The following is a 7,026-nucleotide window of genomic DNA, read 5'->3' as shown; positions in this document are numbered from 1 at the left end:
CCAACCGATAAAACGGGCACGATCTCTGACGAAAGTGAAATTTTCCCACCTAAATGACAACATATCGCATCCAAAATGAAATTTTCGGTACTTCTTAACATAACGGTTAAGAAACAATGGTCCAAGGAACTGGATTTTTTTTTCGTTTTCTCGATGTTCATGGATTTTGAAAACATATCCTCACGTAAAATAGAATTTTCGCGAGCCGATGTGGGCCGCCATTTTTTCAGAAAGTGGATGTTACCATCGAAAAAAATGAGAAAAACACGAGAAAGACATCAACAACACAGCCAGAAGTGCGATCTTGTTTGCGGCCAATGCATGTGCGCACGCTATTTTCACGTGCTTTCGCAATGGGAATTGGCGCTTACGCAATGTTCGCGAGACATGTGAAGGCGTTCAGCTAAAGATCGCGGAGCACGCGCGTATTGCATAGGGATTGTACATCGTGCCGCAAGCAGGAATACTACGTCGCATATCGCCCTTATCGGCGAAAATTGTGCCGGGTTTTGCCCTGGTAAATCATGAAAACTGCGTTGGTCAATGGTAAATTTCTTTCATGAAAACAATTGCGTTATTGAATAATCTTGTCTATGATATATGAAATGGTTGAAAATAATTTGCCTGATTTGTTTACAAGTTGGAAATAACTCTTAACAATGCTTAAACTGCCGCAAACGGGATATTTTACTCTAGTGAGTTTTTAACTTGAAGGTACCAACTATATATTTTTGTTTTTGTACCGTGATATAGTGAGAAACTTATTTCATTACAAACTCTCGTGGAGGAGTCTGCGGAGACTCCAACTCTCCTGCTTTCGACGGGAGATCTCCCGCCGAAAGCCCATTTTCGCAAAATCCCCCGTTCTCCAATTCTCCCGCCCTGTTGGAAAATAAGGCTGAGATAGCATGAGACTTGAGAGAGCATCTAGAACCCTATTGACCCAAGGGACTTCGCGCACCTCAAGTTGGAGTCTCCAGTTTGCTAGGGGTTTCAGGTGGGAGAATCTCCAGATAAGAGGGTGCTTGTGGTTGGAGTCTTCAAGTCTGCACCTTGGAATGTTTGGTTGTTTGTTTGGGTTTTTTTAGAGATATATGGTGTCATACAAATGCTGTGAATCATCATCATCATCATTCTAAAAGATGCAATTGTCAGTTTTTAGGTTCTCATTATAACAAGGCTCATCTGTACAGTCACCTTTTTTTTTTTTTTTGCCATGCAGAAGCGAGATAGCTGGTGGTTAAAGGGATGGTACAGTATTGGTGGAGATGAGAATTGGGCTGTTAACTTTTTGTGAGATACCAAGAAAACACTTCTGAAATAGTACAGAGCATACCATTTTAAGAGGAATTCAAAGTTTATTTTGATGTGTGAAAATCAGGTTTGGAATGACTGAAACATCCAAAAACAAAGTAAAACAAAGCGATCATAATAAAGTGTGGGTCCCACACTTCTTAGAATCACTCTATTTTGGATATCTCAGACATTTCAAAACCTTTTTTCATCAAATAAACGTTGAATTCCACATGGAATTACATGTTCTTTCATATTTCATAAGATGTTTCTCATTATCTCACCAGAAAATGTTAGAAACCTGAAATTAGGTCTCAACCAAAACTATACATTCCCTTTAAGAGCTCTGCGTAGGAGTTTCCTACACTCACAGATCAATGCCTCACCTGACCCAGTGCAAATAACTAAAGTGGGGATAAATTTGGACATAAGAGGCTTTTGATGGCAGTTATACATGAATGAATATTCCATTAATACCTCTTAGTGAAACACAAGTGCCTGCAAATGGGGTACCATGATGCAGGTGTACTGTTTATCACAGGGTGTACATTAAAGGTTCCCTGAAATACACATGCATGTTGTTTTGATTTATGATACCCTCAACATCACTTTAGCGGTGAAACAAGAAATATTCCATATATTTTTAACTAATTTTTCTTCTATTTTTCTTCAGATTATTTGGATACACCCACACACACAAAAAAACTCTTCCAAACCAAGATTCCCTCGCCATGTCTTTTGTTAGTCACATTAATATCACAGAAACATGCAAGTTATGCTGAGTCTAGGGGAAGGTGCATTCTAATGTCTTTTGTTAAACATGTCAGTACTTTAGCAATGATGGACAGATGAGGTCACAACAGGAATATTGGTTTGGAAGGATTTTTTGTGGGCGTATCCAAGTAATCTGAAGAAAAATAGAAGAAAAATTAGTAGAAAATATATGGAATGTTTCTAGATTTTCATTTCACTGCAAAAGTGATGTTGAGGGTATCATAAATCAACATGCATTTGTGTTTCAGATAACCTTTATTGAGCTTTGTATTTTGGTACGGACTGAATTGTGACAAATTCCATGCAAAGAATGAGTCTGTGAAGTATAAAGTACACACACTATAATTCTAATTCCATGGATTTATCTAACAATTGCTCATAGGGCATTCCTTTTTTGAAAAATTATTTACAGTGTATTATGTACTAGTAGCTTAAAGATGTGCATTCCTGCCACGAAATAATATGATCTCTCAGTGCTCTTGTATTTTCAATACCAATCTCAGTTCTGTTATGTACATGATGTATGTATTTACAATACTGTAAAGTAAGATATTTTCTCCACATGAAATTTTCATAAATTGAAGCAGACAGCCTATTTCGTGGCATGAAATTTTCTTGAATTGCCAATGGTGTTCAATGCGTATAGTGTAGATAAAAACTTGAGCGTGCATTTTAATTTCGCAAATCTTGGCTATCGCAAAATTTGCGAAATTAAATTCCACATGAAAATTTTTGGTTTAACAGTATATTTTGTATTCACTTTGTCTGCAAGTGCTCATGTGGAGGTCATTTGTGGATCGACAGGTGAACCATGGAATAAAATCCAAATGATTAAATGCAATTGTGGCATTTGTGTTAATATTTCTTGGATACTTCTCACAGTGGCATGATGTCTTTTATATGACACCTATAGATCCCTGTCATTTGATTGGTTGTTTGATATTGATTATTTGTCCCATTTACAATTATATCATCATTTGTGCAATTGTGGCTCCATTCTTTGATTTTGGATCCGTGCGATTTGCTCCATTGCACTCACGCTGAGAGCCCGGACCGGCACACTACATACGTAAAACGCTTACGCTTGCAGTGTGCACACATTCAAGCATATTGATGGACAGGTGCGCTAGCGTCAAGCACTCGGCACTCTCTCGATCTCAGATTTCGCACATTCTTTCGTTTCTAAATTCATATACACTGTAAGATCAAATGACAAGGATCTATTTTTGGGTGTTATATAAAACAAATTAATAATTTTCATCTGTGCAATGGGCAGAATGTTTCATTCGGTGAAAGATGACATTATTGATCTATTGAATGAGGCACAGGCAAGTTCAATGGATCATTTCATCTTTCACCTCATGAAATATTCTGTCCATTGCACTCATAAACATTCATTACTTGTATACTATGTCATCACTCAATATGGATATAAAGCTGTATTGAATGAGGGGTCATCCCATGAGATCGACACCCACAAGTTTGACATTAGAAAATGGTCCACAAGTCATACAGCCCACGAGTTGGACACTAGGCAAATAAGGCCCACGAGTTCAACACTAGGTAAAAACGGCCCACGAGATTGACATTACAACACAGGGCTTTATGTGTCGGTCTCATGGACCTTGTTTGCATAATGTCAAACTCATGGGCTGCATGACTTGTGGGCTGTATGACTCATGGGCTGCATGATTTGTAGGTGTCAAACACGTGGCATGCACCCTTGAATGTGTATGTGTGTTAATCCACAGGGTTGTGACAAAATTCTCACTAAAATGAAGTAAAAATTTAGGTCCCCAAATCATCATCTACTGTATAGATGTATCTTTATACACTTTACTATTTGGTCATAACAAAATTTCAATACCGTATAACGAAAGAAAATTGCCAGTCCTGAGGACTTCAATATGCAGGGAGTTGCATGTATTAACATAGCTGCTAGGAGGCACAATACACCTACCATGGTACTCTTGGTATTGGAATAAATTAAGTCAAATCAATGGAACATCGCAGGGGATGCTTTAGTAGGTTCAGGCGTAGAATAAGGAAGGCATTCACCTTATTAGTTCCACACAGCGTCATTTAAAGCAGTACAGTGGATTCCCATTATAACAAAGTCCTCGGGACACACACATTTCTATCATTATATCAAAATTTCATAATAACTACACAAGTAAATTATAGAAATCAGAGCTGATAATGTTACCGCGTGATATAACTGCTTTTCATAACGGGAGTGCACTGTAGTGTACATTGCAACCACATTATTATGCCAGTTGGAGGAGGTACATGTAATCACCTCACAAATCTCACACTGACTGACAAATCTTGGATAAATTTTCCATTTTTTTGGAATGTATACATCTGGAATGATCTTTCACTTGAATTCTTGTAATTTTGCAAGAATGTAGTAATTATGACCTGCAAAGAGAAATGGGTCTACAAATGTAAGGTGATAAATTACAGATGAAACCTGATTTACAAACCTTTGTGCACAACCCTACAAGAAATGTTTCGGTAATATCATTGTCACTTCTAATTTGCATATTTGGTTTTATGCAATATTACTGTTTCATTAAAACACAGGATACAGTGCACTCCCGTTATAACGAACATGATTATAATAAAATTCTGGTTACAATGAAGTAAAAATTCAGGCCACAAAATTATCTGCTCTTCGTTCTTTATTATTTGTTCAGTTATAACGAAATTTTGATATAACAAAAGAAAATTGCCGGTTCCGAGGACTCCCGTTTTAATGGGAGTCCACTGTACTTAATCTTTGCAATGTCTGGTTTCAAAGAACCTTGGCCTATTATGTTTGGTGTTACTCTGTGTATGTAAGCCAGCATGAAGATGGGAGCAGAATTTCTTTTATTCACTTTTAGTATCACTCTTGCTCCATGCATGAACGTACTAACATACACAAACATGCACACATCTACTACTGTATTAAACTATAAAAGTGTGTATATGTTTTCCTCCCTCCATTTCTCAAAAACAAAACAAGACAAAACAACATAGCATTCTATTCATACAGGTAATCGGCACAAAGACAACAATTTATTCAATCTATATGGACAGTTCACAAATGCAATTTCATTTGCAAAGGACAATACACTTCACCTTTTGATCCAACACGATTTAAACTTAATCGTCACAAAACTTAGCAATAATTAGAGTAAGCATATTTCATTACAGGGACATTCAAGTGACCGAGTCCTAACAAAATTAGCTTTGTATGTAGCATTGGGATCAAGTTAATTCACACGCACATTTAGCATACATTGTAGATTACAACATCAAACACTACAATACACTTCCCTTAATCATGAGTATTAAATCTTTACAAGACATCACTGTCAAAACCAGCTCTCTTATCTTCAGATCATATTTCTTCCCAATACGGGTCCTGGATCTATAGGCTCACTCAAGACAATGCCACCACGTGCTGGATATTAAAGATGATTACTCCTTCACATTAGTCGCACTATACGAGCTTGCATATTTCCATATTTAGATCTTGAATACATTCTACATGTAGACTACAGAAAAATAACAATCAGTGGCAGTTATTGATAACATCATACAAGTATCTTGACTTACGACTCAAATTGAACAGCAAGAAATTGACGGTACATGTACTAAATAACAATTGGGACATAAAAGTACTACAACATAGTCTCCATATACATGTATATGCATTCAGATTTTAAAGGTACATGTTGTACATTTGTGCCTGGATGGCATGTTAAATTGAAGTGAATTACCTTATCCCGAGTCGCATTTACCCAGAGCTGTGAGTAGTGTACAGCAGTTGTATTTTACCTCCAATGTCTTTCCACCATCTACTTGCGTTATTTGACAGTCATAATATACTATTGTATATGCCGTATATTTTGCAAGGTTTTTGAATTTCGCACAATTTGAGAGTCGGCTGGTATTCACAAATATAACAACCGGTCTGCCAACATTCCCATATCCAAATCGGGGAGATTCCACACAGCAATCAGGAAGATATCTGTGTGTTACAAGCATTTCAACGGGTGAAAATAATTCCCAAATCAGGGAGATTTTGCTATTCTCTTATTCAGACATGAACAGATTTTGACATTTTCAGGGAGACTCCTGCAGAATCAGGGAGACTTGGTAGCTCTGGAACAACGCATGACGTTATCAACTCTGACCTTGATATGAATGCGATGTGCACATGGCTCCCTTTATTACTTTACTCCACGATCGCAAATTTAAGCACTCATGAAATTGTCAGAAAGTCACAACTTGCGAAAACATAGACTCGCTAAAATATAATTATGGCATATACAGTAGACTTTGGTCATCTCAGCCTTTCGTTCAGGTCCTGTGTTGTTTATAATGCCCTCAACTAAATTAGCCCTTTCATGACAGTACATAACTAATATACCCTAAACCCATTGATGAGTCATAGGAATACATGTAACTATTTCCCATTTGGGGAAGGATGTGGGGTGTACTACAGTACCACAAGAAATGCAAAATGACTTTGAATATACCCAAGTAAGCCTTTTTCCTTCTGTTAGACACTAAATATTTGTTGCAGTATAAGGACTGGTATAATTTAGTTTGACATCAAAATCTTCTGATGGATGGGTAGAAAAAAAAAAATGAATAAAAAAATCAGCCTGAATATGTGGAATCAGTCATAGCCAGCCATACACATAACATGTGCACAAGAATGCATGATTGTAGACCTTACAATACAGAACACACAGAAGATGTGGCTGTGTGTAAGTGTGTCTGTTTGTATGTGTGTCAAGCATCTCCAAACATATGTGGAATCAATAAAGACATCAGCTAGAAATAGTACCATACATTTGTACTTGGTCCTAGTTGTATACATACCCACTGAAAATAGCAAAGACTGAAAAACAAATACAAGTTCACCAAATTTGATATGACACAACAGGAAATAGTGACATA

This window comes from Diadema setosum, chromosome 21 (assembly GCF_964275005.1).
Source record: "Diadema setosum chromosome 21, eeDiaSeto1, whole genome shotgun sequence".
In the NCBI taxonomy this organism is placed as follows: Eukaryota; Metazoa; Echinodermata; class Echinoidea; order Diadematoida; family Diadematidae; genus Diadema; species Diadema setosum.
The sequence above is the reverse complement of the archived record's forward strand: the minus strand, read 5'-3'. Positions refer to the sequence as shown.